Source organism: Dendrobium catenatum, unplaced genomic scaffold (genome assembly GCF_001605985.2).
Source record: "Dendrobium catenatum unplaced genomic scaffold, ASM160598v2 fragScaff_scaffold_1157, whole genome shotgun sequence".
NCBI lineage: Eukaryota > Viridiplantae > Streptophyta > Magnoliopsida > Asparagales > Orchidaceae > Dendrobium > Dendrobium catenatum.
The window spans coordinates 81189-104889 of record NW_021319619.1 but is presented as its reverse complement, the minus strand read 5'-3'; the positions used below and the strand labels follow the sequence as shown (position 1 = coordinate 104889).

General features: G+C 35.3%; 1 protein-coding gene, 1 long non-coding RNA gene and 1 other non-coding gene across 4 annotated transcripts in view; 1 reads left to right on the top strand and 2 right to left on the bottom strand.

Moving 5' to 3' along the window:
- The window catches only part of LOC110103237 (truncated transcription factor CAULIFLOWER A), a 38489-nt gene that overhangs the window by 1080 nt on the left and 13708 nt on the right, over positions 1-23701 (top strand). The gene's annotated exons all lie outside the window — the stretch shown is intronic.
- TRNAG-GCC lies at positions 6294-6364 on the bottom strand. The gene has a single exon. It is a non-coding gene; the product is annotated as a tRNA-Gly (tRNA).
- On the bottom strand, positions 8453-23682 carry LOC110103251. Its single transcript, XR_003702142.1, has 3 exons — positions 22566-23682; positions 8828-9093; positions 8453-8737 (listed from the first exon to the last, which is right to left on the bottom strand). It is a non-coding gene; the product is annotated as an uncharacterized LOC110103251 (long non-coding RNA).

Genomic DNA, 23701 nt, shown 5'->3' with positions numbered 1-23701 from the left:
TTTTTGAGATTTTGTTATTATTATTTTTTTTAACTTTTTCGAGATGGTATGCTAAAAATATTAAAATACTATATTTATAAAATGATGTGATTTGAATAAAAAATTTGGTACAAAATATTGAAATGCTAAGATGGAATAGCCGAATAGGGGAAGCACTCACGTGCCCGATAGTCCTCTTCGGTCCCACTTCAGGGCTATTGCTTCTGATCAAATTGATCGCCTTTTTGGATGCAATGGTCTCTTTAAGTTGTTTTAGCAATTTGCCATTTGATCTATACGGATTACCAGGTTGGGTATTATATGCTATGAATAAATTTTCGATGAATATCCCAAGGAATAGCGGCTTGCATCTGTAGTATAGCTCTTTTAGGAAAAATAATTTCCTCGGGATGCTCAAACTCATGCGAGGGATTTTATTTTTCCATTGGATATTTTACTTCGGGGTGGATTTTAAAAATATAGCACCAAACCTAGCTAATGCACATCCAATAAAAATAATCTCTTCATATGAGTTTAACTTGGGACATCCCAACTGATTATTTATTTATTTATTTTTGCGGCCATCTTTAAGAAGTCATATGGTAATACTTCCAAAGTATCCTCCTGCTAGGCCGATATCCTCTCAGTTATTAAGTTGCCTGCTGGCAACTATCCATAAGACCGTGAGAAAATTTAGGTCATTCCAAGAAGTATAATAAGCAAAGTCATTACAAATTTTTATTGGTGCAAGTTTAATGTTGGATAATTTGGAAGTGTCCAATCCTTTGAAGGTGATAGGAATGTTTAGAGTAGGTAGTTCAAGATTAAAAGAAATTAAATAGGAAGAGGAAAATGTTTGCATTTTGATGACATAAAATACCTTCTTGGATGACATAAAATTAGGCACCACATCATGGATCCGTGTGATAATACCCTTTAAGATTGCTTGGGTTACATTGATTATGAGAGCATCTCTTAGTTGGGGATTGTAATGTATGCTAGCAGACTTTTGTGAAATATCATCCCGACTTGAGGATTCATGCTGAAAGGAGAAACAAGACAGACCACAAATGTTTGATTTCTCTATATTGATAGAAATTGTAGGATACAATATTGACTAGTCGTATCATCGAAGGTTTTGGCTGACTTTCATCTTGGTGGTAGGTACCTTGATGAGTGGTAATCAACTTGTATGCGAGAGACTTGTTTTGCCAAGCTTAGTTGTAGATGAGATTTAAGAAGGGTTGATGAGTGTTCTTCTTTTATTCATCATGTTTGTAGCTTCTATATTTTCAGTGGATCATATTCTCTCTCTCATATATTATCAATATAGACAATTGAGATCAAATTAAGCAAATCTTGATGGTCTGTGTTGTGATATCCACTTCAACAAGAATTCGAGCCACAAAAGGCCTTGTCCTTGAGGCAGTTATTTGGTTCGTTTGAAGCGGCCTACCAAAAATGGAACCCAGAGCATGTAAACCCGATAGTTGAAAAAAATGTAAATGCAAATTAGGGAAGGAAATCTAGATATGGACAATAGGAGTTTCTTCCTTATGTCAAAAAACGGTGTCCATTTAAGGAGACACATTTGGCAATTATTAATGTAGTAAGTCCACCTATCGAAAACCAGACTATAGTACAAATCATTAGCTAGTTGAATAGCCACATGACGCACATCCAGCATACCAACAAAAAATAAACCAAGAGATTAAGAATTCCGAAAAAAAAACACAAATAACATCCATATTCGGCCTACACATGGAAAACTTTCCTACTAAAGTAAACTTGAAAGGAGAGGCAAGTTTAATAACATCTTCACTCGAGATCAAAATAGCTAGCACACCTTTAAAAAACGAAGGAGTAAATGAAAATGCACGAGCATCAGATGAAGAACTACTAGAAACCACATCTTTAAATGATCAAGATGGCATATTTTTACCTTCCCCATTCAAAAAAAAAAAAAAAACCCCTTGCTTCTTAACAGAGACAATCGCTAATGAAGTACCCCAACAATTCGACGTAGGAGGTGCCATCATGGATCCACGGGCCAAAAAGAAGGCCCCAACCACCAAGGGTCTCACAAATCCACACACAGGGATCCGAGAATCTGAGAGAAAGAGTAGAAGATGTTACCGGGAGCAGGGAAAAAAAGGAAACCCTAGAATCGCCAAAGAGACGAGGGGAGGCAGGAGAGAGAATTAAAAAAAATGCAAGAGAGAGAGAATGAGTTGATTTACAATTTTATTCTTAGAGCTATGTTGGACTTATTATTTCTATATCATTAATTATGTTTATTTGTAATTTTTTTAATCCAAACTTTTATAACTAAATCTATATTTTTATTATTAGATCTTGCTTTTTAATTCTTAAAACCATATTTTAGATTTATGTTAGTAAAATTATGTTTTTATTTATATATAATTTATATGATTAATTTTATGTCGGTTTCAAATTAAAAATATTTTAAAATTTTTATTTAAATTATTAAATTAGTTGAATGAAAGTTTTAATTTATAATTATTTGGATATTCTTATGTAAATTAATTTTATTAGTTGTATTAATATTTTAAATTAAATTTATTTATTTTTCTATATGCATGTAGTTTATTTAGCATGTATATTTTAAATTAAAATTATATTGATATAACAACAACAACATCAAGCCTTTATCCCACTATGTGAGGTCGGCTAAATACAACAACAACAACAACATCAAGCCTTTATCCCACTACATGGGGTCGGCTACATGAATCCTTTTTCTCCATTGTGTCCTATTAAAAGTCAAATTCTCGTTTAAATCTAATAAAGAAAAGTCATTCCTAATATTTTCTAACCAAGTCTTTTGAGGTCGGCTAAATGAATCCTTTTTTATTATTTAATATTAAGAGTCAAATTCTCATTTAAATCTAATAAATAAATGTCATTTCTAATATTTTCTAACCAAGTATTTTTAGATCTACTTTCTAGTGAAATGGCAAAGCAATCTAAGAAAAGCCTTCAACAAATCTTTTGAAATATTCTACTAATTCCAAAAAACTTTTGACCTCTATCACGTTAGTTAGTCATGGCCATTTCACTACTGCTTTATTTTTTCCTGGATCCATTAATATTCCTTCTCCATTGATAATGTGCCCCAAGAATGAAATTTTCTTCAGCAAGAATTCACATTTATAATATTTAACAATCAGTTTATGTTGCCTCAATAATTCCAACATAATTTTCAGATGATTTGCATGATCTTCATTATTCTTGGAATAGATCAAAATGTCATCAATAAACAAAATTACGAATTTATCAAGTAAATATTTGAAAATCATATTCATCATATCCATGAATATTGTTGGGGCATTGATTAAACAGAATGATGTGGTCAAAAATTTATAATGCCCATATATGATACCAAAAGCGATCTTCTCAACATCACATTTTTTTTCACTCTAACTTGATGGTAATCTAATCTCAAATTGATTCTAGAGAAGACAGAAGCAACTGCTAATTGATCAAATAGATCATCAATTCTTGAAAGAAGATATTTGTTTTTAAATGTCACCTTATTTAATTTTCTATAATCAATACATAGTCGCATTGAACTATCTTTTTTCTTGACAAATATAGGGGTGTCAACTTTTGACCCGACCTGACAACCCGACCCGGACCCGACCCGGAAAATCCGGGTTGGACCCGACCCGTTTGATAAACGGGTCGGGTTCAGGTTCGCAGATCTGACCCGTTTGAAAAAACGGGTAATGTCTGACCCGTTTGCAAAAACGGGTCGGGTTCGGGTTGACCCGTTTAGATCCGGGTCGGGTCGGGTTCGACCCGAACCCGACGGGTTGACCCGAATTGACACCCCTAGACAAATAATACTGGTGCACTCCAAGAAGATGCACTGGGTTGGATGAAATCTTTTTCAATCAATTCAGCCAACTATTTTTTCAATTCTTGCAATTCTTTTGTTGCCATTTTGTAAGGTAGTTTTGCAATTAAAAATTCAACCTATCTTTTTGGAGGTAAATTATTCCATTCCTCAGAAAAAAAATCTACAAATTTATTCGCTATAGGAATAGAATTTATATCACCACCCCTTTTATTAGTTGCTTCTAACTTAGATAAGAAAATTAATTCTCCTGCTCATAAACTTTTATGCACCTGACTAGAAATAATCAATGAAGAAATGACTCCCCTTTCTCATTGAAAAAATACCTCTTCTCTAGGCCAATCCACTTTTTCTTCCAAATTCAATGGCGGCAAAATTTTTTACCTACCAATTCATCCCAAAAATTACTTTAAACTCTATCAATTGAAGATATCAAGTTTGCATGAAACTTTCTACCATCTATCATAAAATTAATTGAACATTATGTTTTGGCATTTAGATAATTACACGCATGTAATCTAACACTCAACTTAGGAGTAAAAATAATAGGTTTCACATGCAATTTATTATAAAATATCTCATATATAAAAGAATGAGACGCACCAGAATAAAAAAGAATTCTAGCAGGTAAATCTGAGATGTTTAAAGTGCATGTTATCACCTCAGAAGATTTCTTAGCCTATTGAGAAGTTATGGCAAATATTCGACCTAGTGCTGATCTAATAGCTTCACCTGAAGCTTCACCTTTCATCTTCAAAGCTGGTTAATTCATCTGTAGCCTGACACCTCTATACTGATATGTCCTATAACTTCCTTTAAATTCTCTACCACCTTGAACATTCTTCGGACAACCTCTTGATATGTCCTGATTTTCCACATATATAACATTTTCCTGGATTCATTAGAAATTTTCCTGGATGAGATTTTCCACAATTTGAACAAACTAGTATTGCAGGTTATCTCATAGACGACTGTTGTTGACTATAGTGAAATTTCTGCCTTTTTTTATTATCCCCATGTCATCACCTTATCACTTTCTACCATCATTCTTCCATTTTTGTTTGACCACTTCTATATCATTTCCCAATAGTCGGGCACCTTCCACTAATTCAGCAAAATCTTTTATGCGAAGAGGAATTAATGGTTGTATCAATGAATTCCTCATACTTTCAAAAATCTATAACAGTTTTCAGTTGGATTGCTGATAAGCTAAGGAGCATACCTTGATAGAGATGTAAATTATGCTTCATATTGAATATCAGCCTTTGCTCCCTACTTTAGGTTTGCAAGGCTTTCTGGATTGCCTGTTTTGATGATGTAAGAATATATCACTCTCTGAAGACTTATTCAAATTCCTCCCAAGTAATTTGATGTTCTGATCTACCTTTGAATTTTTCCAAATATTGTCCCCTGGCCTCCACCACCTTTCAGCTTTACCTTATAACATAAAGATTGCCAGGGATACTCGTTGGTTCTCGGGACATCTCATTCCATTAATTTTTTTTTCTATCATGATAATCCAGTCTTCAGCACTTCTGGCATCAACTCCTCTTTTAAATAATGGAGGTTTTAAACTCTGGAAAAACTTTAAATACTTATCCACTTCTGTACTAACCATATCACTTGTCTTTGCATTATTATTACTACCAAGAGTTGGATTGACTGGTGTAATTAAATGTGGAACACTAGGTGCTGTAGATCCCACCCCACCATAGACTGCATCTTTTTCATCATCTGCATCATCATGTTTATCATTTGCATTTGCATTAAGTTCAATGCCATTACATTAGTATTATTATCAAATCCTACTGGTGCATGGTCTACTCTATGTGTGCTGCCTCCTATTGTTGCCACATTTTTAGGACCCTTAGAGATCCTAATAGGCTAAAATGACTGACCCTCAATCCCTTCAGGCATCCTTTCAGTCATTAAATATGCAATACATTACATTAAGAGTTATGCATTTATATAATCATGAACGCACTTATATAATTAGATGTTATTTTCATATGCTTACATACAAGCAAGATCGAAGTTAGACTTATTACTAACTTAAAAACAATACTCTACTAGGCTTTGTAATAATTCCATCAACTCTAATCTTATTCTCTTAAACAACTTAATTTGCTTATGTTTCCATAATTAAATCATTATAACCTTAATTTTTTGCTCTGATACTACTTTTATAACACTCCACAGTACCCCTTAATAATACTATAGAGTGTAACAAGTATAAATATAACATTTTCATCATAAAAAATCTAATACTTTTCATTTATTTGAAAAGTGATATAAAATAAGCACTAATATTTTCACTGCATCAACAGAAGCATCTAATAACTTAAAGTTATATTAAAAAAAATACTCATAAAGCCACTAAAGAATCCAGCTACTATACCGACCGAATCTTTTTATAGTACATTACTTCACCATGGGCGGATAGCGGGAATCGAACCCGCATCTTCTCCTTGGCAAAGAGAAATTTTACCATTCGACCATATCCGCATTTTCTTCGTTTCTGATACGTACGCATATGTCCACACATATATGATATATCATATATGCGTCTGGATCATATTTGCGCAGGGCCAGATACAAAGACTATAGTAAGTAAAGTAAGATTCCAATTAAGATCAGATTCTTAATTATCTATATCCAATTCATAACAATGAAATGTTATTTTTTTTCGGAACTCAGATGGAATCTTAGTGTGTCTCACAATTTGAATTTCTTAGAAGGATTGTTTGGATCGGGAAAATACCAAAGAAGTTCAAGAGATGAGAGAATTCAGGATAGCTACCAGAAAGACTAATCCAATCCATAATGATGTACCAGAAAATACAACATTTTTGTTACTTGACCAACCATCAGAAGAAGCAAATACAACGGGTACACTAATCAGTAAGATTAATGAAGTTGCAATTAATGCAAAAACAGCTAATTGGAAAGCAATAGTCATGTTTGTAATCCTCCAAACTACCAACAAATGAACTATACCATTGGATCCCTCGCTTAGTAAAAATTGTCAAAATGCATCATGAAGGGATTTGACATGAATGAATTGATTCATTAGAACTTATTACCGCTTTCTTTTTTTTTTTCTTTCATTTCTTGATTCTTTCAATTTCTTCTATTTCTTAGATGAATATATTCAAAGAAAATCTCAATATATCAATCAAATTAGAATGAGAAATGAAAAAAAAAAGAATGAATATCGACCGTTACACTATACCAAAGATTACTGTAAAAATGAAGGAGGAGTAAAGGCATATATATATATGTGGGATATATCTATCCGTATTGAATTGCGGATACATCAATGATAGAATCATTTCGTATTGAAACAAATAGGGTTCATCCAATAGAGATGAAATGATAGAATAGAGGGTGGGCAAAAAAATAAAATAGCAGCATACACTTTTTCTATATTTCAATCATTACCTAATGAATTCAATAGTGCCAAGATAAATGAAAGAGGTGGATGGAATTACAACTGGATTCTTGTTTCAAAGGAAAGGGGGATATGGCGAAATTGGTAGACGCTACGGACTTGATTGGATTGAGCCTTGGTATGGAAACCTGCTAAGTGGTAACTTCCAAATTCAGAGAAACCCTGGAACTAAAAATGGGCAATCCTGAGCCAAATCTTTTTTTTGAGAGAAAAAATGATGGAAAATGAGAATAAAAAGGGATAGGTGCAGAGACTCAATGGAAGCTGTTCTAACGAATGAAATTGACAAAGAGAAATTTTATCATTGAACTGTCTATATACCTCAACAGTAGACTTACAAACATAATTAAATAATAACATATAAAATTGAAACACTTGCAATTTAGTTTGCCTTGACCTTTTCCTTCCTTTTCCTATAACAACGGTCTGTATGAAATAACTGGTGAGATATAAGGCTTAATAAATTATGCAAATTAAATAACAGTTATATTGTATGATTAAAAATTATCACATTGAAATCATAAGATAAATAAACTTAAGAAAACATCATACAATGATATTTGGTATTAACATTTACTTTACTTAAAATCTATATTGACTATCAATTTCAGTTATTAAAGATTTGGCTACAATTTCATAAAAATATTCAATGGAAACACGATAAACTTGACATTATCGTCATTGAATTACATAGAAGTCTGTTTTGCCTCTTTAGGGGTCTTTATTGCCCCACTTACAATGTAGTCACATACATGAGAAGTAAGTTATACATCATTTATAGTCAATCTTTACTTTAAATTGATATTCAATACACTTCACATATTTATAGTTCATATTTGTATTATACGATTGCTGACTTTCATAACATCATATTTGTTTTAATGTTTATATCAAAAGAATGAGTATGTATTATATACAAAATAGTAATTCTTTTCAAAATGTTCTCAACTGGGAAAATCTGTAAACATTTATATTGCATTTTATTATAAATTTGATTCATTCAAATTCGTACGTGGTTGCTCATACATGAATACTAGATTGTTAACATGCATAATGTAAAGTCATCTACTTTAATGACTATCTTTTCAAATTGACATTCAAAATTAGTGTACATGTCTACAATCATAACATATACTCTTTAATTAAAAAATTGCATTACTTACCTCATTGCCGAGTCGTCTACTCCAATTCTCTACTTCGCACTCTTCTGCGATTATAAGTTACCTACAAGTTATCCATCTAATTCTTTTAAGTGCTAAATTTATTACTCAAATAAATTGTATATAACTAATTAATACATATAATCATTTACCTCGAAACTTTCTCTATGCATATATCCAAAGAATCCTCTTTCATCTCCTTTCTATTATTCTTTTTTTCCACTCTTTCTTTCCATTGCTCCAAGATACCACACAAAATCACTGATTCTTTAATTAAATTGCACACTCACATCAAACCAATTCATTACATGAAGTCAATAATTAAATTCATATCTTGCTATAGTTTCTCAAAATTACCTTCAGCCTTTGTCACTTGGAATGTGCCGAATATTCCTCTAATCTTCAAAGAAAATCCCATTGTGATAACTCGGCTACCAAACTACACCGCACAGGAATTCACTGTGCTACAGTGCCGCAGTTAGTGTAGGAACTGGCTACAAAAAAATTATGTAAAATTCCTCCCTTGCGGAACTGTGCCGATCCTGCTATAGGGATTTCTGCGTGCTTGCAGCTGTTTTGAACAGAGAAATGAATTCTATTGGCTTGTGGCTATTCAGTGAAATCTGTAAACGTACAAAATTTGATATGTTAATTCTAACACAACAATCAATTAACTATATTATGAAAAATACGACTAGAGAATAAACGACAAATAGACTAATCGGTAGCCATTAATGCTAAATTAGGAGTCATACAACAACGACAAATGGTCATCCTCCTGTTTCAAAGAATGCTCACAAATGCTCAACATCAAAGAACCAACTTAAGAGGACCTAAACTCTGATTTAGTTCCCTTCTTGAAACCAAAGAGGATAATGATTGTTTCTCCATTATGAGAATAGACAACTCCCACTCTAAAATAAGCTACTAATCACTTCAATTCCTCCTCGACACTACAAAAGAACAACTAATAGGTTGGTTCATATTTTCAGAAAAGTTATAACATTCTTGTCCTTTCGTGTGAAGATTGACTTGAGAAGGGAATCTTATTCTACATATTCAAAGAATCTTGGGCCCAATATCAATTAGGCACAGTTGATATTGAATGTCACTTCTCCACGACAGCAAGGTGCTCTAATCTCTCGTGGTACTCTATCACTGAACAATCTTGTGTTAAAGCGGGTCGGATTCGTGTTGACCCGAATTTGGGATGACCCAAACCCGAACCGGGTCGGCTTCGAGTTTGGGATTTCGACCTGTTTGTAAAAGCGGGTCGGATTCGTGTTGACCAGAAAACCCGAAAATAACCCGGTTTGACCCGAATTTCGGATTTCCCGCTTAGTTGTGTTGCGTCGTCTGTCGTCCGTCCCGCTTAGTCAGTCAATTGCGTGACTTGCGTCGTCTGTCTGCTCAGTCCGTTCAGTCATTTCCATCTCAGGCCCGTCGGTGTCATTTGGCAGCGCAAACCGGACGACCTCCGATCCTCCATCCTCCGCTCCGTCATTCCCGTGCATCGGTCCAGGCCGTCCGGCCTCCCGCCTCTGCTAGTGACCACTCCGTTCACCGTCACTGACAGCAAGCCTCCGGTCTAGTCTGCAATGCCTCCATCGAGGATGAACCGCGAACTCACGCACAACCACACAGGGCTGGCTCTTGGCGGGTCAGATCGGATTGACCCGAACTTGAAGCGCATCGGGTTCGAGTCTGAAAAATTGACTCGTTTGCAGAAATGGATCGGGTTCGGGTTGACCCAAATAGTGCCGTGTTAGTTCCGGGTTCAACCCGAACCAGACCGTGACCCGAAATTGACACCCCTACCAACAAGCAGTCCTCAAACTCCCTCCAAGTCCTTATTGGTCGCCTCGTATCCCTCCATTGATACCATGTTCAAGCTTTCCCTTCCAAGCACATCTCGGTTGTCGTCAGCTTCTCCTCGTCTGTCAACCTATTGACAGTAAGTACCTTTCCACCTTGTAGATCCACCCATGTGCATCCTCTCCCTCAAAGATAGGCATTTTTAGTTTCCTCACCCTCAGATCGCCTTAGTTCCCTCTATTCCCTTCATAATTTTCCCTTCCCCAAGGGGTGGTTCCCCCCAACTGTCCCAGTCATCCCTTCTATGTTCATACCCCAACCTTTCATTAATTTTTCACCTTCTCCTCTCAAATGCAGCACCCCTTGAATCATAACAAGCCCCCTCCCCTTTCAAATTCAATCCCCCTTTGGTCATAATTACCCTTTTTCCTTTCCAATCTTGTTCCTCTCCTCTCCAAATCAACACATCTTCGTTCTTGCACCTACCTCCTCATGGCTCTCCTCATATCCCCTACCTTGCTCCTCCTTAGGAAAAGGCTCTAGGAGAGGTATTCTCTCTTCGGCCTTCAAGTCTCCACCTCCTTATCTCCTTTTTGTCTGATTGGCTTAGGGTTTTTCCCATCTCCCTGGTTGTCGGCGCCTTCCCTCCCCTCTGATGGTTATATTTTGGTTTGGCCCTTGAGTACTTTCTTCAACATATCCCCCAGGTTGAAAAAAATTCTCATCCATCTTCTCGTGGATGGTTGAAATGTCTTTCTTTAAATATGAAACTTAATTTTGTAGATATGAAATTTCAGATTTCATTTGTCCGATCTCCACTTCAAGGCGTTCTTCAAATTCATCCACTTTCTTGGCCACCATCAATACTCGGATCTTTGTAAACTCATAAAATTGGAATTCGACCCTTGAAAACAACAAATAGCCCCTCTTCTAGCTAAAAACAGTAGCTGGTTTTCACAGAAAAACCTTAAAACAGTCCCAAAATCTGCTCTGATACCAATTTGATAGGAAACACTTGAAGATTTACAGTAATTCCTATCAATTAAGAAAAAAAAGCGAGAAAACCTCTTTCGAACTCAACGAAAACGAAAAAAAAACATTAGTTTTTATTGCAATAATCAAAGACACGAATGAAAAATACCAAGATACAATTGATCCTCTACTCGAGAGGAGGATCTATCAATCCCAAATCTCTAGACACTACTAGAGCCCAAAGAAACTAAGAGATCTCAAATTTAAACCAAATTCACGATGCCCTAACCCTAGGAAAACAAATTATTTAATGCATACAATTCAAAAGGAAATCTCTAAACAGTCCCTACATTCAAATTTCCCTCCTAAACTTCTCCTAAACGCTTCCTTATCACTTCCTTTGAACTGGGCGGCTTGATCGTCACATACAGAAGGCCGAGACTTCCGCCTCTATTCGCATGGGACAGTCTCGTATGGACTCACTGGACCGGTCTAACATAGTCTCATTGAACCAACCAAATGATGGTATGAAACCTCACCAATATCAAGAATCTCTCCATTCATACTCATGAGCAGCCAAGCTACATCGTTACATGCTTCGGGCAATAGCCCTTTAAAATGATTATTTATCTATAAAAGAAGCTTAACCAACTAAATCAAATGTTAAAATAGCATCACAAGAGAAGCGAAGGTCTACCATCCTCTTGTAAATATGAAAAATCTATGCCAACAAGACTACTGCAGATTGATAGCTTATAAAAACACAATCCATTCTTTAACTCATGAGTTCATTTTTTATAAGATAGATTAGGTTTATTTTAGCAAGATATTCCCTATTATTTAGATCAAAGTTTATTTAGATATGGGGTTAAGAATTCCTATAGGTACAAGCCCCATAGTTAATTACACCTCTCACTAATAAGAAAATGCTCTCAATTAAGATGGTTACTTAGGCTCAATTTTTACTAAGGCTTAGGCTTAATATTTAGGTTTAATTGAATTAATGGAGAACCGCTAGAGAATGGAGATAGATTTTATCAAGATCCATGATTTGGTTATCTTGAGCATACCAAAGGGCCAAACCTACTAATGTCTAATTTTCAGGAAATCTAATAAGACACCATGAGTTGTCACCTCTCATGTATATGGAGAAAACTGGAATGGATGTATGTGGGCTTTGGTTGATTTTAATTGTTATCGATTGATGTATTTTGTTTGGAGCTGTTACTTGTGTTCAAACATAAGGTGATTTGACCAAGTATTTGCCTATTTCAGTTAGCTTACATCAAGGTGCAGCCTTAAGTCCATAACTTTCTGCTTTAGTCATGGATGTTCTCACTAGACATTTGCAAGAGGTTGTACCCTGGTGTATGCTTCTTGTTGATGATATTCTTCTTGTTGATAAGATTAGAGAGAGAGAGAGAGAGAGAGTTGAAGGCAAATATGAATTATGAAGGTCAACCTTAGAGTCTAAAGGTTTATGTTTGAGTAGATCTAAAACTAAATACATGCAGTATAATTTTAGTAGTAATAGATCTAGTAAAGGGTTGTGACTTTTGGTGATCAAGTTATTAATAAGAGTACATCTTTTAGATATCTTGGGTCTATTGTTCAGAGTGATGGTGAAATAGATGGGGATATTATTAGTAGAATTCAAGTTGTATGGTTGAAGTTGAGGAATGTATTGGGCTTGTTGTGTGATAGAAAAGTCCCCCTTAAACTTAAGGGGAAATTCTATAAGATGGTGGTAAGACCTGCAATGCTTTATGGTGCAGAATCTTGGTCATTAAAAAAAAACATAATATTAAGTTAAGTGTTGCAAACATGAGGATGCTCAGGTGGATGAGTGACTTTACTCTTAGAGGCAGGATACGAAATGATCATATATGTAAAAATGTTGGAGTGACTCCAATGAAAGATAAGATTAAAGAGAGTCGCCTTAGATGGTTTGGTCACATAAAACGATAGCATTCCGATGACTCGGTTAGGAAAGTAGATGTATTAGATTTGAATTGTGTTAAGAAAGGTAGTGTCACAACCCAACCCGACCGGAACGAATCCCATCGCGTCGGGTCGCGACGAAGAAAACATTCAGGATCTAGCTTTGGAATTTGCTTCAGACCTTCTTCCAAATCTCAGACATACAGAAAACACAGAACTACTATAAACATCCTAATATACAGAACAATTCATCTATATTTTCTTCTTTCATCAAAATAATCATATACAATGCAGTGCATGGTTACAGACAGAAAGAACAGAACAGAAAAGCCATGACTGTACAAAAATCAAAAGTACAAAAGTACATAAACTTAGATCAGACACATAACGGCTAGTCCAAGACTTCCTTCCCTTTTCCAGAACCTGAAAATCACGCAGATAACAAGGATGAGCTAACAGCTCAGCAAGACTACACTAACCAATCAAAATCTCCAGAAACTCACAACAAAAAATCATCAGAATAGTTGCCGTATAGAATTCAGATAATCATTCAGAAATCGTATAAGCGAACAAAATACAGATACTTGATCAAACAGAAATCAAACCACAAACGAAATTCATTTCATATAACAGAATATTCAAGTCAGATTTTACAGAACAGACCGAATCGTATAGAATAAACAGAATCGTACAGAACAGACAGAAACGTACATAATAGACAGAATTGTACAAATCAGATTCCCGGACCCTGACAGAATCTCAACGAATTCTGACCCCTTATGCCTCCCTTCCCTGACATAGATAGAATCTCAACGGATTCTAGTCCCTTATGCCTCCATTCCCTAACACAGAAAGAATCTCTAAGGATTCTGGTCCCTTATAACTCCCTTGTGCTTACAGCACCAGAACTTGTCAGATATACAGAATTTTCAGATCAGAATTGCTTTTCAGATTTTCCTGACACAGACAGAATCTCTAGGATTCTAGCCCCTTATAAATCCCTTCTGATATCACAGCACATCAAAACATTCAAATTCAGAAATCAACTTTCGTCAGAAAAATCATCAGCGGCATAATGGCAGTATACGGAAATTCTACAGAATTCACAATTTCAGAAATTTATCAAATTACCACAGATAATATAAAATATCATTTTAAGACTTTCATTGTACTGACGAAACATTTTTCAATATCTAGATAATTTGCTATTCGATAAAAACGTCGCAGAATTCAAAATACCCGGTGAAAATCATCCAGAAAATACTCAAAATGTGCAAAAACATTGTCTCAGAAACATATCAAAAGTTACACGGTAAAAAGTTTACCAGAATAAAATGATACCAGATTTACGCTAACGAAATCGAATTTGAAACAGAAAAGTCATCAAAATCCACATTTCTGAAAATAAAGAAAGGCATAGTGTGCCTTACCTCTAGTCAATCAACTTTTTCAACTATTGTGACGGACGAAAACGGACCAAAGTAGCCCAAAAATTTCTTTTTCTTCTTTTTCCTTCGTTTTTCTCTCTCATGGGCTTTTCTCTCTCTTCAAAATATCTCAATCCAATATATACACATGCAGATCGTCCCGGACGAAGTGTATTCGTCCCGGGACGATTTGTCCTCTGGACGAATTTCGTCTTTAAACGAAGTGTATTCGTTCCTGGACGACTTGCTCTCTGGACAAATTTCATACGGACGATCCAAATTTCGTCCTGGGACGAACCTCTCTGTCTGCAGATTTGTACTGATCGTCCCGGACGATCCAACTTCATCCCAGACAATCCTGGAATGAAAAAAATGGCTTTCACAGGTAGAGGTAGACTTAAAAAGACTTTGTTAGAAAATATTATAAATAACATTTTTTTTATTATATTTAAATGAGAATTTGACTCTTAACAAAACACAATGGAGAAAAATGATTATGTAGCCAACCCCACGTAGTGGGATAAAGGCTTGTTGTTGTTGATGATTTATTTGGTTTGGATTAATGGGCTTATGAACATGGGAACTCATAATATTTGTATTCGATACCAATAGACCAGGTTGGTTTGAGGGTTACATCCATTTAAAGATTCAAATAAATATAGATGGGCTTACATCCTATAGAAGCCTTTAGTTTTGATTTAGCATGTGGGTTTTTTTTAATCTGTGGAAAAAATAGAAGGTTGGATTTAACGGCCTTGGATTTTGATATGCCTTCATGTAGGCACAACACATATTAAAATGTACAAATTAGTGGGTCTTAAAACCTCACTCTATAGACAAACTGTCCTGATAAATTAAGTTTTACTAGGTTGATTTTCATTTTGATGCAACACGCATGTTTAGGTGCACATTAAGATGACTAGCCAGGACCTTGAGATCAATTGAAATCCAATAAAGTCACATTTGGGTCTTCAACTTATTTTCCATAACAACCCTATGATATTTATTTATTTTTAAATAGGTAAACTTCAAAATAATCCCCCAACTACGTATATGGTGAATTTAGATCATGTAACTCGAATTTAGTCCCTTGACTATACAAATTTAATCCAAAATGACTCATTTGGGACTAATTGAATCAATTTTATATAATTGCAGGACTATATTGGGATCAATTTTATATCACAATTACAAAACAAAGAATTATTTTGGATCAATTTTGTATCGTCGATGGATTGAATTGGATAAATTAAGGATCAACCTTATGCCCATATCTTCTTGCTTTAGTCATTGCTGTTTCAGTAAACATTTGCAAGAGGTTGTACCATGGTGTATGCTTTTTGCTGATGATATTCTTCTTGTTGATAAGACTAGAGAGGGAGTTGAAGGTAAACTTGAATTATGGAGGTCAACCTTAGAGTCTAAAGGCTTTCGTTTGAGAAGATGTAAAATTGAATATATAGAGTGTAATTTTAGTAATAATAGATCTAGTGGGGGGATTGTGACTTTGGACGATCAAGTCATTAATAAGAGTACATGTTTTGATATCTTGGGTTTTTTGTTCAGAGTGATGGTGAAAAATATGGGGATATTATTAGTATAATTCAAGTTAGATGATTTAAGTGGAGGAATGCATCAGACTTATTATGTGATAGAAAAGTCCCCCTCAAACTAAAGGGAAAATTATATAATATGGTGCTAAGACATGCAATGCTTTATGGTGCAGAATGTTGTCCATTAAAAGAGAAGTATAATATTAAGTTAAGTGTTGCAAAGATGAGGATACTCATGTGGATGAGTGACTTTCTGATGAGGACATCGGAAGATCAACGACTACGATCTAGAGCATATTTTATTTTATTTTATTTTTTATGTCTTATGTACTAGTTTGTCTTATATTATTGTTTTCCCATTTTACCTTTAGGAGTGGTCATGTGGTGTTGTAGCCTGAAGGGTATTTTAGTCTTTGATATTTTTCTTTTCATGAGGCCTATTTATATGCTAACTCTCTTGTATTGTAGGATGATGAATATTGAATGAAATTTTATTTTCTTTGCTTGATCTCTAAGTGAGTTCATGGGAGGAGAGACCCTAGGTGGGTGAAAGCAATACCCATTAACCTTTGGAAGAGTCTAAGGTTCACAGTTTTACAATCTCTTTGTGAGTTCTTAATTATTTATTTTAGTTTCCATCTTCCGTACCCACCTTCCTCTCCATACCCGCCATCCAACAAATGCCCTCCTACCGAGCTCCACCACTGCATGCACCCCGACTCCAATCCTACCTTCTAGAAGCACCAAATTCCCCTCTCCAACCGGCGGATCAACTCTCCCCTCCTCACACCAGCGTCATCCCCCCAAGCCCCCATCACCGTCAGCTCCCCATTGGATCCACCTCAATTATGACGATTTCAATCGCCATAATTCCCTTCCTAAATTAGCTCCATGGAAAATGAAAGTACCATTGTTTGAAATTTGAAATTCAAATTTCAAATACTTTCCTTATTTGGAATTTTGCCAATAAGGAAAGTTTTTAAATTTCAATCCGATTTAATTTTAAATTAAAAAGGGTTGTTTATTCTCTTTCCTATGTGACAAACCTCATTTGGAAACTTATTAAAATCTTCCCCATACTTATCCTCCCCTTATGATGCCACCGGCCACCAATTAATGGGCTAAATCCTATTGCTTCCTATTAAGGCTCCATCCCACTTGAATTTGAATTCAAAATTCAAATTAAATCACGCCAAAGCACCTTAAATCTGAAATAAATCTCAGATTTAATCCCCACTTGCAATTAATGCCTTGGTCCACATTTGTTGAATGTGGACACAATTTTTCCCTCCCTCTCTCTCTCTCTCTCCACTTTCATTAAATGCTCCCAATTAAGACTCCTTAATCACCTCCCCATGCCGCCTCCCCTCTCCCCCAATTTCTCTCTTCCACTTTAATTCTTTCAATTTGAATTTGAATTCAAATTCAAATTCATCCCACCACTTTCACTTAATCTGAATTTAACTACACGTGCCACCTAAGCAAGTAATTAAATTCTAACATTATTTCCCCAGCTGTCCACAAAACTCCCCGCCACATTTCCCCAGCTTTTTGTGCATCCAGAAGGTGGTAAATCTTGAATTTCTCCTCTCCAACATGCTATCCAGAATTCTGGACAAGTTCTAAGTGCTGCCATGGGACTCAGAACATAGGAAGCTGCTGTCCAGAAGAACTACAGTAGCAGAAACAGCAGTTCTGTTGTTCCCAAGTCCTCCAGCTTGCTGTTCAGATTCCTGGATTGGTTCCGTAAGCTATCCCAGGGATAGAAGCCTTGATAACTACTATCCTGAGTCTACAAGTTGTTGTCTACATATTCTAGATTATGCTAGTTGGCTGTCCTCCACTTAGAAACTGCCAGAATACTGTCCAAAGGCCATTAGTGAGTTAGAGTTGTTGTCCACTGCTCACACATTTAAACGATCACACTGGAGCATAATAGCTCCTCTACTTTGGGTAAACTCTACTCCCAACTTTTTTATCTTCTTAGTTTACTTCTCCAACGTGGTTATATTTTGATTCACAAAGCTCATGTCAAGCTCTTCACCGCTAAAGCTTAGAGAACTAAAGAGTTGAGTGAGGGACTCGTGCATATATAGTGCCTAATCTCATTGTTAGTTTAGGGATTTACGTTGAAAATCATTCATGTATGCAATGTTAGATTAATTAATTGTTTTACGATCTTAACTCCTATGCATGTAATTTAGACTAAGTTTGTTTTATCACCTTATTGTTTTATCTTAAGCGTTTAAATTGACATAAATTTTATTTAATATTGTTCTCAAAATATTAAGCGTGCAAATTTCTGTAAGCAACTCATCTTCACATGTTTGTTCTACATCACTTTCTCTTAGAGACAGGATACAAAATAAGCATATACGCGAAAAGGTTGGAGTAGCTCCAGTGGAAGATAAGATTAGAGATGTTGCGGATCTATGGTTTATGATTTTGATGATAGCAAACATTCCTTATTTCTCTATGATTGCCTTATGTGCTAACGTTTCAAGTCCACACGATCAGACTGCAATTTAGAACCAGCTCAAGATTGGATAGACTAGGTCTGTGTCAGTTTGTAATCTTTTTCCTTTCTTGAGTCTGTTGTATTTGGTGTGGCATCTAATGATTTGTAACTTGAAAGATTTTCTGTTGTGCCCTAAAAGATTTCTATTTTTGGTAACATCGTCCGGGACGATATTTATATCGTCCTTGACGATCTGATAAAAGTAGAAAATCTAATTAGGGCATCCTCATTAAAGCAGCCGTCATTATGCAAAACACATCGTCCTGGACGATTTTGTATCGGCTAGGACGATAGGCTCAATTCAGCAAGAATCTGCCGCCAGATCTATTTAGAAATAACCTATTTTTTGACATCGTCCAGAGAATCGTCCAGGACGATACAGGTCAATTTTTCCAAAATTTCTCTGGAATTTAAGGAAAGCAATTACATGGTCAAATCATCCTGGACGGAGGGAAGCTCACCAACGAAGAAGATCTCTTTGGTGTCAAAAAGACCCGGCGACTCCGCCGCACCGGGGAAGGTGGAAGTGATTTTGTAAGGGCTTCTCCGCCTAGCTGTGGGGGCTAAAGGAGAGACACTTAGTTTAGTGCAATACTTGAAGGGTGCCTCCAAGGAGTGGACGTAGGTCAAGGTTTGACCGAACCACTATAAATTCGGTGTGTTCTTTCTTTATTACTTCCGCACTTTTAATTTCCGCATTTGTTTTCTTTGTGGTGATTTTGGTTTGTAATTTGCTTAAAGTTCCTTCTTTACCAATTCACGACTCTCTTTATTTAGCCTTGGGCCAGTTCTATAGGGCTTAACATCCCTAACGAACTTTCAAGAGAGTCGTCTTAAATGATTTGGTCACATAAAATGGCGGTCTTCTGATGACCTGGTTAGCAAAGTAGATGTATTAGATTTGACTTATGTTAAGAAAAGTAGAGATAGACCTAAAAAGATTTGGTTAGAAAATATTAGAAATGACATTTCTTTATTAGATTTTGATGAGAATTGAGCTCTTAACAGGACACAATGGGGGAAAAGAATTCATGTAGCTGCCCCACATAGTAGGATAAAGGCTTGATATTATTGTTGTTGTTGGTGATGGACTGAATTGGAGCAACATAATACTCTGCGTTTGGGACTAAAATGGCTACCTATTTTGGATTTTTTTTAAATTATTGCCTTGGAGCAATTATGTCTTAATATTTTTTATAACTCATTTTTCATTAGGGAAATGAAGCTCCTTCTTTGAGCCAATGAACATGATCCTTTAAAAAATAATAGGGCATCTTTTAAGATTCATATGGATTAGATTGTGAAATAGATGAGGATATTATCAGCAGAATTCAAGTTGGATGGTTGAAGTGGAGGAATGCATTGGGCTTGTTGTGTGATAGAAAAGTACCCCTCAAACTTAAGATAAAATTATATAAGATGGTAGTGAGGCCTGCAATGCTTTATGGTGCTGAATGTTGGCCATTAAAAGAGAAGCATAATACTAAGTTAAGTGTGGCAGAGATGAGGATGCTCAGGTGGATGAGTGGCTTTACCCTTAAAGATAGGATACGAAATGAGAATATACGTGAAAAGGTTGGAGTAGCTCCAGTAGAAGATAATATTAGAGAGAGTTTCCTTAGATGGTTTGGTCACATAAACCGGCGGCCTTCTAATGACCCGGTTAGGAGAGTAGAGGTATTAGATTTGACTTATGTTAAGAAAGGTAGAGGTGGACCTAAAAAGACTTGGTTATAAAATATTAGGAATGACTTGTCTTTATTAGATTTAAATGAGATTTTGACCTTTAATATGACACAATGGAGAAAAAGGATTCATGTAGCCGACCCCATGTAGTGGGATAAAGGCTTGTTGTTGTTGTTGTTGTATGGATTAGATTGATGGGGAATGCTAGGGGCATTGGAGCACTCTCTTTAGGAATGTCCTTTATTTGATATGAATTCGGGTCGAGTAAAAGATTGAACATATATTCCTCTAAATTGATTGGTCTTCATAGTGTCTATTCATATTCAACAAGGGAGATGATACTTTTGAATTTTAGTTTGGTTTCCTTGGCTTATTTCTTAGATCTTGGAGGCTTTGATGAACTTGAGGCACACAACCTCTCCCAAAATTTTGGAGTTATAAAATTTGCCTCATTTTGCAAGGGATTTTCAATAAGGAAACTCAGAGGAAATTTTTGAAGAGAAAATAATTCTGAACCAGATTATTCATGAATCATTGGTATTTGTCATAATTTGAATAGCCAACATTATGTTACTGCTTTGAATGTCGAGATTCTATCAATCAGATATCCCTTTTGAGTTCATGTTAGAAGATCTTATATACACTCCTTAAATGAATATTGTATGTTTACTTTTCTCCTAAAGGGTAGGAGTCATCCGACCTTCCCTCTTGGCTTCGTCGACTTTGAATGATTGTTTGCATCTCATTTTCTCATTTCGTCAACCAAAAAGGTGAATGTGACTTTTACCTCACTCTTCCTTGGGTCCTAGTCTCCTAGACCTGAATAACTTCCCCTTTATTGTTGTTGTTGTTGAAGACCTAGAGCTTGGGCAATCTATCAAATTTCATCAACTGGGCCAATAGCTCCTAGAAGGTGTTTATTGAAGCCATGCAGAGATAGGGGGAAAGCTAATCATCAATATTGCATATAAGGTGCACCACGACATAGCTTTTTGGTGAGTCAATATAATATATTTAGTGATGGTCACATCTCTTTTTCTCATTTCAAGAATGATCATTATCTTTTTGTTAGTCAGAAGTTTTTGAGGTGCAGGTAATTTGTTTTAGCATTAGGGGTTCTTCCATGTATTTATTTCACCAAGAGTTTACAATTGTTTGAGTAGCGGCCTCTTAGACATCTCCTTCATGAGTGTTCTTTGAAGTCTTCCATCTTTCATAGCTTTGAGGATTTATAGATGCAAGAAGAATTATATTTCTCCTTCTTTAGAGGTTCTTTTAAGGTAGATTGGCCTAGTGCCCTCCCAAAATGACTTCTTGATATGCCCCCCTAAACTGGTTCTTTTTACTCAACATAATTGGTTGTTGGTCATTGGGACATTGGTCTTAATCTATGGCACTTGGTTTTGTGATATTAGGTAAGATTAGGATGGTCAACTTGGAGGCAAGAATTAACCTTTCTTCTAGTCCCGCTTGGTATTTTAGTGCCATAGGAGGAAACTTCATTGTTGTGCCTTCTTATTGTAAAAGGTTGCTTTAGAACTTTTGTGGCATTAACAAGCGGACTAATAGTTGAGCTAATTATTGTTGATTTGATTTTGAGGCCAACAAGCCCTTCTTTTGGGAGAGATGACAGCAAATCTACACATTTTGGAGCAGCCTTAGTAAGTTGACACCTTGGCTATTTGGGGATGATTAGATTTGGTCTCCTCCCCTTGGTTAGGAGATGAGGGCTCAATAGCTTGTTTAGTAAGAGCTTTTTTGGCTAGCACAGCCTTAGTGACCTGATTTATGGAAACAAACTTCATCTTGAGATTGTGCAAAAATGGAGGGCAACTCTAGTAGGACCAACATTGATAATTGCTTGGGGGGAATCGTAATGTTTATATTTCCTTAGCTTCATAGGCATGATGTTTCTTGAAGAGACCATGATTTTATGATTTTCTTTAAAATATGAGATTTAAATAAATAATATCAAGGTTAATTTGATTAGAATACTAAATTCAAGATTTATGTGATATAAAGATGCATACCTAAAATCATATAAGTATATGTATTGGTGAAATGGAATTATATAGTGACGACTAACATTATTTTGGTGCTATCATCATGATGAGGGCAATAGCATTAGGAGTTAAAGCTCTAATGCTCCCAATGATTTGAGCGGTAATGCCATGGCAACTTACTAAACAAGGAACGCTAAGAATACATATAACTTCACCAATAGCTCTTGGGCCACTACTAGTGCCAGAGACAGCAACACTTTCTCCTGGGTGCCATTCTGCACAAATAAAACAAAGCCAAATAAAAAAAATAAAATAAATAGGCAAAAAAGGTAGGAGGCCATAATAATAATTAAAAAGAACCTGAAAGAGTCATCCTCCAAATGCTATACTAATAAAATAATGTATATTGAATAGAAAATAAATCTCTTTGATTACTCAATTACATCTTGAGTTCAGAAGGCGTTAACATATCAATACAAAAAATTATGATCGTCTTAAATTAATGTAATTACTTGAATAGTCAAGATCAAATAAAGTTGTTTTGTATTCAAGAAAAAAAAAAGGTTTCATATATGAATAATTGTAAGCAAAAATTATGTAAACATACGTATAAGAACATAAATAATTTTTCATTTCATCAACATAGACTTCAACAATAACTCAATAAGGAAATAAAAAATCAACAAATGAAAGAAAATAAAAGAAACAAAGTACAAATTAATAGCCAAAACCAACTACAAAGTAATAGCCAATCCAAAGCCAAATAGAAGTCTGAAAAAGAATCACAACTTAACATAAATACCAAATTAATGAAATAACTAATGTCTAGAGGTCAGCTCCTACAATGATAGTTTATAAAGCAACTTGGCAGAATCTGTTAAAAAAAAACTACCACAAATGAGTTTGGCATGTGAACTAGATAATTATTATTTATTAAGTATAAACCATAAGATATGGGGCATGCAATATGAAAATTAAAAGAGAACAATTTATAATATAACATCAATATAATGAATGTCGTTATAGTAGCAATTTAGAATAATATCGCATCGTATGAATGAAAATCATTAAATATTTTAAAATGACTCATGATCATTTATCACAATACTTTTATAATTGTATATATTTATAGCCAGTCTACCAAGATAGCTTGAACCAATAAGATTTTAACTAACCCATACAAATTCAATGATTACCAAAAGAGTCATAATTATGTGGACTCATCGAATCTACTAGCCAATTTCAATAAGGTTCCAGTGACATCAATTGCAGATAAGAAAATATTCTCTCTCTCTCTCTCTCTATATATATATATA